Below are 12660 nucleotides of genomic sequence, written 5' to 3' on the forward strand. Positions count from 1 at the left end.
GCATCGCGGGCAGGAGCAGGGACGCCGAGGCTGCACATTTCCTCTGTCATCTCTGCTCACAAGCCCCGAGGACCATGGGGTCGCCTCCAGGGCTGAGGGCTCACTGGCAGGCTTGTTCCCAAGTCCATGGCCTGGCCCTGGGACTTCTACCTAAATGCTCCTCCAAGGGAATTCAAAAGACGAAAAGGAGAAAGAGTCCCCCAAGTCCTCAGGAGCAACACAGAAAAGCTCTGTAATTCCAGGCGGGGGCCTCTCAGTAAGGGGTGAAGCCCTGCTTCCCGCCGGGTGGAGCAGAGAGGGGTGGCAGGTGGAAAGCTCCGGGCGCTGGTGTGTGGCCCCGTCACTGCATCTTGGCCTTTGGGAGCAGTCCCTGAACTGTTTTGTACAGGAGGTCGAAGTGCTGGGGGGCAACAGGATGGTTTGAGTGAGGTCAGGGGCAAACCCTGCCTCAAGGAAGGCCTGAGGGCCACCTGTGGGGTCACCTGCTTCTAGGCAGGACGGGGGGCGGGTAGGGGATGCCGAGGACTCACCTGGCCAGGTTGACTCTCGCACAGAGGCCTTGCCTCCCACCTGAGCTCCCACCTGCTCACCTGGACTGCCGTGTAGGCCAGCCCGAGGTAGGCATCAATGCAGATGGCCAGGAGCATGTAGAAAATGGCTGGCTTGACCCTGTAGGCACTCATCACCTGCTTCAGCTGGTCATGGAAGACAAACTTGGGGTCCTGTGTATCGGCTTTGATGTGGTGCTGCTTCCCCTCCTTCAGGTAGTGACTCAGCTAGTGTTCCGGCATGCTGAGGAACGTGCAGGATTTGTCCCACAGCTGGGTGGCCTGCGGCTGGCTGGTGGGCCAGCCCATTGCCAGGTCTAGCTGTTCCTGCTGGATCATCTGCTCCAGGAAGACTGGCATGTCTCAGGGGTTCCCTTCGCGGTCAGGTTGTAAATGACTCAGGTCAGGGCTTCTGTGATGAGCCTCAAGTTGCCGGTCAGAGTTTTAGAATTGACCAGAGACCTCACGTCCATGCTGCTGCTGCACTGGCTGTCACGGCGGCTCTCCAGGTGGGCCAGGGTGAAGGCAGACAGCCAGAGAATGGTGCAGTGCTCATGCTCCCAGGTCAGGATGTCCTCAGCGGGGTTGATCTTGTGCACCACGGGTTCCTGCAGCTCCGGGACCTGGCGGCCACTGTCTCCAGCTCAGGCAGGAAGGCATGTTGCAGCGTCTCCTTGCAAGGTGGCTAGGACGTGTGAAGATAGAGGCTGTCCGCCTGGACCACGGTGTCAGAGGACAAAGGCCACATTGTACTGAATATGCTGGAATCTGTGCGGTTCACGTTGTCTTCCAATCAGTGCTTGGTTCCCTGGTAGTTGAACTTGCCCTTCCAGGAGCAAAGAACAGAAGGTTGTACATTGCGTGTGTGCACAGGTTGGGTAGTAATTTGGCAACAGAGGCAGAGCCCTGGGAAGCGGAGCTGGCCTGTGTCTACGTGTAGATGGAGAGCAGGGCCTCCTGGTGCACAGCAAAGGACATGGGGTTGATGGTCTACGTGGCCAGCACCTTGGGCCCCATCTCCATGAACTGCTGGATGACGTCCTGGGACACAAAGGACACATTGTCTCCTGCCCTATCTTTGCTAGATTACTGGTATGTACTAATTATGAGAAATAGATTTGGAATAAATCTTGCACTTATTCTTGTCAAATAAATTTAACATAAATTGTCCTGTATTCTCTTTCATCATCATGTAACCATGTGAGATGAGGAGAGAAGCTATTTTCTGCATTTTATAGCGAGGAAACTGAGGCACAAAGTGGCTAACATCCCATATGACATAATGATGGAACTGGTATTAGAATTTAGGCTTTCTAGGGGTGCCTGTCAGCTCAGTCAGTAGAGCATGCGACTCTTGATTTTGGGGTTGTAAGTTTGAGCCCCATGTTGGGAGTAGAGGTTACTTAAAATCTTTTTTTCTAAGATTTTATTTATTTATTTGAAAGAGATAGAGAGAGAAAGAACAAGCAGGGGGAGTGGCAGGCAGAGGAAGAGGGAGGAGCAGGCTCTCCACTGAGCAGGAACCTGATGCAGGGCTTAATCCCAGGACCCTGGGATCATGACCTGAGCCGAAGGCAGACACTTAACTGAGTGAGCCACCCAGGCCCCCCTAAAAATAAAATCTTAAAAAAAAAGAATTTAGGTTTTCTCTTCCTCATTTTACTGAAGCATCCCAGGCCCAATGAAAATATTGCCAAGTTCCCTAAAATATTTTGGAAATACTAAATATAACTCTGCAAGAATTTTGCAGAGATATCTTTTAACCAATGTTAAATAATCATTAGGATACTAAATACCACAAATGAGAAAGACAATGGACTCTGAAAAACAAACTGAGGGTTCTAGAGGGGAGGGGGGTGGGGGGATGGCTTAGCCTGGTGATGGGTATTAAAGAGGGCACATTCTGCGTGGGGCACTGGGTGTTATGCACAAACAATGAATCATGGAACACTACATCAAAAACTAATGATGTAATGTATGGTGATTAACATAACAATAAAAAATAAATATCACAAATGATGTCTCAACTCAAACTCAAAAGTTCTCTCTCTCCTACCAGCTTTCTCTCTCATTGTCTCAGTTTTTTTTTTTTTAAAGATTTTATTTATTTATTTGAGAGAGAGAATGAGAGCCAGAGAGCACGAGAGGGAAGAGGGTCAGAGGGAGAAGCAGACTCCCTGCTGAGCAGGGAGCCCAATGTGGGACTCGATTCCGGGACTCCAGGATCATGACCTGAGCCGAAGGCAGTCGCTTAACCAACTGAGCCACCCAGGCGCCCTCATTGTCTCAGTTTTTGCCAATGATGCCGTTATTCTTTGCTTGCTCTTCTTCCCCTCAGCTTCCAACTTTGGCTGGCTGCGCACCCCACCTAGATTCTGATGGTTAAGATCACCTTGTCTTAGCATGCATACCTCTTCAGCAGGTGCCTTTCAAGAAAATTCAAGCCTGGGTATCTTCCTTAAGACCCCTTCTGTCCCATGGTAAACACTCTGTACTTTTGCCCCACCAAATACTTGAAGTTCAGACTACATCCACTGCAATCCGCTGTCTTTGCTCGACAGTCATAGACAACTCCAACCAGTCTTTAAATCTATTATTTTAGGTAAACCTCAATCGCCACTCCTTGGGCCTTCTGATTTTCAAAGGACACATATCAACTGTTGTCCAAACTCTAGAGAATATATATCAAGCTCAGAGTAGTTCTCTTGAAGCCCCTTTAATTTAGTTTGAAGATCGTGAGAGTGGGGAGAGAAATGCACAGCATTATGACAATCTTCTAAGTAATCCTCACTCATTGGTTACCCTTCCTGATCACTCTTTTCTTCTCTTGAATAGACCAGAGGCTGGTAATGGGCTATTTTACAATGCACTAAGCATGTCCTTCATTGGATAAATTGATATTTCTTTTTAGAATTGCCTTAGTTGGCTATAACAAATGATCCTAGACAAAGTAACTTAAACAACATACATTCCTTTCTCACAGTTCTAAAGGTTGGAAATTGGAAATCATGATACCAGCATGGTCGGGTTCTGGTGAGAGCCCTCTTCTTAGTTGTAGATGGCCAACTGCTTGCTGTATCCTCACTTGATAGAAAGAGAACTATCTAGCTCTCTGGTCTCCTCTTATAAGAACATTAGTCCCATTCATGACCCAATCACTTCCCAAAGGCTCTGTCTCCAAGTACCATCACATTGGGATTAGGGTTTCAGCATATACATTTTCAGGAAACAGAAACATTTTGCTCATAACAGGAATGATGGGTATTTGTCACATATATTTTCCAGCAGCAATTTGGAGACAAATATTCCCATTTTAACACTGTGCTTCACAGATAAGCGATACATTAAAACATAAAAAGACAAGGATCCTGGCTCACATAGCTTAATCTCCTGGAAATCCCAACAGTTTTATGCTGGCTTATAGTGTACATGGTAATTTGTGATATTGTTATCTACTTAATTCCTAGGAAACAGCACAAGTTGGTCCAACAACATTTGGTGCAAAGGAAGAGAAAGTAGTGGAGGCTAAAAGCTCAGATCTAGATGATGTCAAGAATGGGGGGGTAAGGAACTCTGAGAAACCTCTCCTCCATAAAAGCAATGAGGGGGCACCTGGGTGGCTCAGTCGGTTGGATGTCTGACTTTTGATTTTGGCTCAGGTCATGACCTCAGGGTCATGAGATCAAGGCCCGTGTCAAGCTCTGTGTTGGGCATGGAGCCTGCTTCAGCTTCTCTCTCTCCCCCTCCCTCTCACTCGCTCTTGCTCTCTCTCTCGCTCTAAAAAAGAAAAGGCAATGAATACTAGCCAAAAAATGTAAAAGCAACTTTTCCAGAACTCTAGAAATTAACTAAAAGCTTGCAAAAATCAAGAGAGCATTTCTTCAAGAAAAATGGTTTAATCTCGGTAAGAACAGTGAACTTTGTGTCATTAGAACTTCCCCTATTCCCATACTCTCTCCCCAGCTCTGTGGTAGCCTTGAAAGTCGACAGCCCACAATCACAGTGAAAACCAGCACCTTAGCAGCCGTGGGAAGGATCAGAATGACAGAGAATATAGACTTTATACTTCCTGACTTAAAAACTTACTGCTAAACCATATTAATCAAGATAGTGTGATGCGGGTCTATATAGATCAATGGCGTAGGATAGAAAGTCCAGAAATAAACCGTCACATCTATGGTCAATTGATTTTCAACAAGAGTGCTATAACCATTCAAGGGGAAAGAGTAGTCTTTTCACCAAAAAAATGTGCTTGGACAATTGGATATCCATATGCAAAAGAATGAAGTTAAATCCTTACCTTACACCACATACAAAAAATGAATTCAAAATGGTTCAAAGACCTGAAACTATAAAATTCTTAGAATGAAAATAGGTATAAATCTTTATGACCTAGGTTGGGCAATTTAGGCACTTTTTAAAAATATTTTATTTTTAAGCAATCTCTCTATCCAACATGGGGCTCGAACTCACAATCCTGAGATCAGGAGTCGCATGCTCCATTGACCGAGCCAGCCAGGTGCCCCAATTTAGGCACTTCTTAGATATGACACCTAAAGCATGAACAACAAAAGAAAAAACAGATAATTTGGATTTCATTAAAGTTAAAAAATTAATGGGGTGCCTGGGTGGCTCAGTTGGTTAAGCATCTGACTCTTGAGATAAGACAACCCATAGATTAGAAGAAAATATTTGCAAATCACATATATGATGTCTTGCATACAGAATATATAAGGAACCCTTACAGCTCAACAATAAAAGGATACCCCAGTTAGAAAATGGGCAATAGATTTGAATGTACCCTTCCCAAAAGATGATACACGAATGGCTAATAAACACATGAAAAGGTATTCAGCATCATTAATCATTTGGGAAATGCAAATCAAAATAAAATGATACCCACTATTCTGGCTATAATGGCTAGGAGATATATATTAGATAGGTAGATAGGCAGACAGACAGACAGACAATGACAAGTGTTGGTGAAATAGGAACACTTAACCATGTTAGTGGTAATGTAATGTGGTCCAACCACTCTGGAATACAGTCTGGCAATTCCTGAAATGGTTAAACATAGAGTTATCACAAGATGCAGTAATTCCACTCCTAGGTCTATTACCAAGAGAAATGAAAACTAATATCCACACAAATGCCTGTACACAAACGTTCATAGCATTATTCATAATAGCCAAAAGGTGGAGACAACTCAAATGTCCATCAACTGATAAATGGGCAAATAAAATATGGTACATTCATACAGTGGAATAGTATTGGGCAATAAAAAGTAACGAGGTACTGATACCTTCTACAACATTGATGTACCTGGAAAACATTATGCTGCATGAAAAGAGCCAGTGAGAAAGACCACATATTGTAAATGTCCTTTTGTATGAAGTCCAATATGGGAAAATCCACGGAGGCACAAAATGCATTAGTGGTCGCCAAGTGGCTGGTAGAAAGGAGGAATGGGGAATGACTGATAATGTGTATGGGGTTTCTTTTGGGGCAATGAAAATTTTCTAGAATTTGGGAGTGGTGATGTTTGCACAACCTTGTAAACATGCTAAAAATCACTGAAAAATTGCTTACTACTTCCTTCTAAACAAATATAAACAGATGGTATAAGGCTCTATAGTTCCACTTACCAACTTAAGGCTGAGATATAAACGCAACTCACTTCTTTGGATTTCCAGCAGCAGGCAGAAAGACTGTGTGCCTTGGTGTCTCTTCAAAGTATACTCTTGCCTACAAGTGAAATCCAAAGGGGGTAGTAGATGATGTTTTTTAAGATGATGCTTAAACATTATTTACAAATTTGTCATTCCCCTCCTCCTGTGAGAAAACTGTGTAACTCTCTTTAAAACAAGTTTGTGTCTAAGATGTGTTTAAAAATACCAACTTTTAAAAACAGAAAAGCCTCTTTACAAAGAGCTGCAATTATTTAAAAACTGTCAGCATCTACATATTTGAGAATTTTCATTGCATGTTAAAGACTGATTCATTCAAAAGAAGTGGAAACAGAAGACTGAATATATAGGAAAGAAAGAGAGCAGGAGCTTCCTGTAGAGTCGTGATTTCCTAGGTACCATATTTGGATTTCACAAAAGTCATTACAGGATCTTAGGCTATTGGCATAAAAGAAGGGCAGCATGATACATCATCCAGCTTTCTCCCTTCAATTTTTGATTAGTGTAGACAAAGAAGTAGGTAGAAGGCATATTGAAGTTATGAAGAAATACGGGCATCCCTCTGGTGAAAAGTGTGCTGTCACCTTTAAAGTAAGGTATAATGAAAGGATTCTGGAAGACCACTCCCTTGGGAGCATCTGAATGATGAGTCATTATAAAGAAAGCAGGAAACAAAAATCAAACACCTTCATCAGATCACGTGTTCTTGTCTATCGTTTGAGTTAACCCCACTACAGAGGCATGGCAGGAAGGCTTTGAGCACAGCCCCATCTGAGACAACCGTGGTGAGGGAAGGCCAACAAAGTGCTAAGAAACAGAGAAGTCGACTGGTAAGAAAACCCAAACAGTTTCCCCTTCTTCGACAAAACCCAGATATTTGTGAACCTAGAACACCGTTGCAAGTTCTGATTTCTTCACTTGAAAAAGGACTGGATGGAGCTACAGAAAGTCCAGAGAAGAGCATTTTTGAAACTCAGGCAAATAAAGAAGATTGTTATGTGAGGCCATGCTAAATAACTAGCATCATGTATTTTTCAGGCTAGCAAATGAAGGCCGAGAAGTGATATTATTATATACTGTGAAATCCATATGGTGACCATAGGCTTGTTTGTCATCTTTCAGTATTAGAACTTTTCATTCCTTATCTTTCTAACCATATTGTAACATATATTAATGCTTTGAAACGTGAAATGTGAACTTGAAAGCTCAGTCCTATCCAATGTATGAGCCACTCTGAAGGCAAACACACTGTTTAGGAGCTTCCAGTAACCAGTGGAATCTGGCTTTCCCTGAACCCGGAGTATTGGTCAGGGTTCTCCAGAGAAATGGAACCAATGGTGTGTATGTATATACATGAATATGATATGTATGGACTTGTCAGCCTCCATAATCATATGAACCAATTGATTATGGAGGCCGACAAGTCCCAAGATCTGCAGGGTAAGTTGGCAAGCTGAAGACTTGGGAAAGCTGATGGTATAGTTCCACACTGAAGATTGGCTTGAGATCCAGAGAGAGCTAATGTTTCTGTTCTAGAGTAAAGGCAGGAAAAAGCTGATGTCTCAGCTCAAAGGCAGACAGGAGGGATTCTCTCTTACTTGGGGAAGGGTAAACCTTTTTTATTTTATTTTATTTTATTTTATTTTATTTTATTTTATTTTATTTTATTTTATTTTATTTTATTTTATTTTATTTTATTTTATTTTATTATGTGATGTTAGTTACCATACAGTACATCATTAGTTTTTGATGTAGTGTTCCATGATTTATTGTTTGCATATAAATTCTATTCAGGTTTTCAGCTGATTGGATGAGGTCCACTCACATGGAGGGCAATCTGCTTTACACGGTCTAATTTAAACATTAATCTCAGGCCAAAATACCCTCATAGAAACACCCAGAGTAATGTTTGACCAAATAGCTGGCTGCTCCATGGCTCAGCCAAATTGATATATAAAATTAACCATCACCGGTGGTATATAGGAAATGAACCCTAAATACTTTATTTTCTTAATTCCTCATGTTTTTCTCTTTCCTGTACCATTTTTGCTAGTATGAACTTCTAGAATTCTGCCTTGATTTCCTGGACTTTCTCTCCTGTTCCTTCCACTAACTCTTTCCCCCATTCTCTGTATTCTGAGTGGCTGATGGCAGTTCTACTCTCAACTGAATGGACTACTCCAAACCACGTTGCTGACTTTCACTTCATTCACAGGTTTATCTACTCCGGTTTGGAGACCCTTGCTGCCATAACTTCACTCTGCAGACTGACTCCTTTAGATGCTGATGCTAGAATAATTTAAGATCCAGGCTACCTTGATCTTTTGGCCAATGATTTAAATTGTTAGCTATCACTTACAAGAGGGAATCCAACAGTTGATTTCATTTCCCTAACCCAAACCCCCACTGTTCACAGCTTCCTTTCTTTCCTTGTGGTCTCTTTGCTGAGTTACTACTTCATATACATATGTTCACTTAAAGTATAAACATAACAAGATTGTGTCCCTCATCTCTTGCTTTACTTTTGGTCCAATTTCACAATTTTAAAAGAATTAGACTTTAGAGAAAAAGGAGATAAATTGGACTACATAAAATTTTTAAAACTTTTGTGCTATTGACAGTATTATCAAGAAAATGAAAAGACAACCTACAGAATGGGAAAATGTTTGCAAATATATCTGATAAGGGCATAGGATACAGAATATATAAAGAACAATGACAACTCGGGGTGCCTGGGTGGCTCAGTTGGCTAAGCGTCTGTGGCTAACTGCTGCCTTTGGCTCAGGTCATGATCCCAGGGTTCTGGGATCAAGCCCTGCAACGGGCTCCCTGCTCAGCGGGGAGTCTGCTTCTCTCTCTCCCTCTGCCCCTCCCCCGTGTTCATGCTCTCTCTCTCTCTCTCAAATAAATAAAATCTTAAAAAAAGGAACAATGACAGCTCAACAATAAAAAGACAAATGACCCAATGACATAATGGGAAAAGGATTTGAATAGAAATTTCTTCAAAAAAAGATGTACAAATAGTCATTAAACACATGAAAACATGCTCAGCATCATTAGTAGGGAAATGCAAATCAGAATCACAGTGAGATACCACTTCAACCCACTGGTGTGGTTATAATACAAAAAAACAGTGACCAGTGTTGGCAAGGACTTAAAGAAATTGAAATCCTCATACATTGCTAGTTGGAATATAAAAAGTTTAACTTCATTGGAAAACCGTTTGGACGTTTCTCAGGGAGTTGAACATAAAGTGACCATATGATCCAGCAATACCACTCTTAGATATATTGAAAATACCCAAGTGAATCAAAAACATATGTCCACACCAAACAGTGCATACACATGTTCATAGCAGCATTGTTCATAAAAGCTAAAAAGTGGAACCAACCCAAATGTCTTTCAACTGATGAATGGATAAACAAAATGTTATATATTTATACAATGGAATATTATTCAGCTATAAAAATGAATGAAGTTCTTATATGTGCTGCAACATGGGGGAAACTTGAAATCATTATGCTAATTAAAAGAAGCCAGACACAAAAGGGCAAATATTTTATGATTCCACTTACATGAAATGTCCAGAATAGGCAAATCGATGGAGACAGAAAATAGAATAGTGGTTGCCAGAGGCTAGAGGACGGAATAAAGATTGGGGAGTGACTGCATGGGTGTGGGATTTCTTTTTGGGGAGTAAAACTGTTCTGGAATTAGGAAGTGGTTGTACAACCTTGTAAATATACTTTAAAATGTCGAATTGAGAGCATACATCCAAACAAGAGGTTTTACATGGGTTTTCATAGGAGCATTATTCATAATAGCCAAAACGTGGAACCAACTAAAATGTCCACCGACTGATGAGTAAATAAACAAAATGTGGTATGTCCATACAGTAGAATTTATTCATTAATAAAACTATAAACACTGATGAAAGAAATTAAAGCAGGGTGGCTTAGTCGGTTCAGTGTCTGACTCTTGGATTCAGCTAAGGTCATGATCTCAGGCTCATATGTGAGACTGAGCCCCGTGTTGGGCTCCATGATCAGTGAGGAGTCTGCTGGAGATTCTCTCTCCCTCACTGTCTGCCCCTTCCCCCCTGCTTGTGTGCTCTCACTCTCTCTCTCAAAATAAATAAATCTCTAAAAAAAGAAATCAAAGCAGACACAAATAAATGGAAAGTTATCCCATGTCCATGGATCAGAAGTATTAGTTGTTAAAAGATCCATGCTACCCAAAGTAACCTACAGATTCAACGCATCCAATCCCATTATCATTTTTTTGAAGAATTTATTTATTTATTAGAGAGAGAGAGAGAGAGAGAGAGAGCACGTGTGCGTGAGCAGGGGGAGGGGCCGAGGGAGAGGGAGAGAGACAAGCAGACTCTCTACTGAGCATGGAGTCAGATGTGGGGCTCGATCCCAGGACCCTGAGATCATGACCTGAGCTGAAGTCAGACGCTTAACTGACTGAGCACCCAGGTACCCCTCCCGTTATCATTTTTTACAAAAATAGGAAAACAGTCCTAAAATCCACAAAAGACTCTAAATAACTAAAGCAATTTTCAGCAAGAAGAACAAAGTTGTAGACCTCGTACTTCCTGATTTCAAAATGTATTATGAACTGATAGTAATTGAAACAGTATGGTACTGGCATGAAAACAGACATGTAAAAACAACCAGACATGTAGAACAATGAAAGAGAATAGAGCCCAGGAACCCATGCATATAAGTCAAATGATCTTCAGCAAGTCAGCCGAGACCATTCAATGAGGAAAGGACAGTCTCTTCAACAAACAGTGCTGGGAAAACTGGATATCCACATGCAAAAGAATGAAATTAGACCCTTGCCTTACATAATAAAAAAAAAACAAACTAAAACTAAGTCGAAGACTTAAATAAGACCTGAAATTATAGAACTCCTTGAAGAAAAAATAGAGGAAAACCTTGACATTGGTCTTGGCAATAATTTCTTGGATATGACACCAAAAGTACAGCCAACAAAAGCGTAACTAGACAAGTGGGACTATGTAAAACTAAAAAGCTCTGTAGAGCAAATGAAACAGTCGACAAAATAAAAGACAACCTATGGATCGGGAGAAAAATATTTGCAGGCTATGCATCTGACAAAGGATTAATATCCAAAATGTGTAAGGAACTCCTACAACTCAATAACAAAAAACCCCAAATAACTTAGTTAAAAAATGGGGAAAGGACCTGAAGAGATATTTTTCCAAAGAAAACATACAAATGGCCAAAAAAAGATGCTCAACATCACTCATCATCAGGGTAATGCAAATCAAAACCACAATGAGATATCACCTCATACCTGTTAGGATGGCTGTTATAAAAAAAGAAAAGTGTTGGCAAGCATATGGGCAAAAGGGAAAGTAAAAATAAAAAAATCTTACTCTCTCAAAATTAAAAACCACTGTGTACCAAAGGACACAATCAGCAGAGTGAAAAAGTAACCTACAGGATGGTAGGAAGCATTTGCAAATCATATATCTAATATGGGGCTCCTATCCAGAATATATAAAGAACTCCTACAACTGAACAGCAGAGAAACAACACCGTTTAAAAATGGACAAAGAATTTGAATAAACATGTCTCAAAGATGACATACAAATGGCCAACAAGCATATGAAAAGATGCTCAACATCATTAGTCATTAGGGACATGTGAATGAAAACCACAATGAGATACCACTTCACATCTATCAGGATGGCCACTATCAAAAAAACAGAAACTAACATGCATTGACAAAGCTACAGAGAATTGGGACCTTTACGCACCGTTGATAGGAGCACAAAATGGTATGGCTGCTATTGAAGATGATATGGTGGTTCCTCAAAAAATTAAAAATAGAATTACTATATGACCCAGCAATCCCACGCCTGGGTATAGACCCAGAAAAACTGAAAGCAGGATCTTGCAGAAATATTTGCATGCTCATGGTCATAGCAGCATTATTCACAATAGCCAAGAGGCAGAAGCAACACAAATGTCCATCAATTAAAAAAATATGGCCTATACATACAGTGGACTATTTTTTTTAAGATTTTATTTATTTGACAGAGAGAGAGACAGTGAGAGAGGGAACACAAGCAGGGGGAATGGGAGAGGGAGAAGCAGGCTTCCCGCCAAGCAGGGGGCCCGATGTGGGGCTCAATCCCAGGACCCTGGGACCATGACCTGAGCCAAAGGCAGACGCTTAACGACTGAGCCACCCAGGCGCCCTACATACAGTGGACTATTATTCAGCCTTAGAAAGGAAGGAAATCCTTGAACAATATTGTACACCTGAAACTAATACAACACTGTATGTGAACTCTACTGGAATTAAAATAATAAGCTTAATTTTTAAAAAAGGAAGGAATTCCTGTCACATGCTGCACATGAGTGAACTTCGAGGTCATTATGCTA

The 12660-nt window shown here is 41.3% G+C and overlaps 1 pseudogene; it reads right to left on the minus strand.

Annotated features, from left to right (window-relative positions):
- Positions 1 to 340: 340 nt before the first annotated feature.
- Positions 341 to 12660, minus strand: part of LOC113930521 — a 62353-nt pseudogene continuing 50033 nt past the window's right edge.

The sequence above is a fragment of the Zalophus californianus genome, chromosome X (genome assembly GCF_009762305.2).
Source record: "Zalophus californianus isolate mZalCal1 chromosome X, mZalCal1.pri.v2, whole genome shotgun sequence".
In the NCBI taxonomy this organism is placed as follows: Eukaryota; Metazoa; Chordata; class Mammalia; order Carnivora; family Otariidae; genus Zalophus; species Zalophus californianus.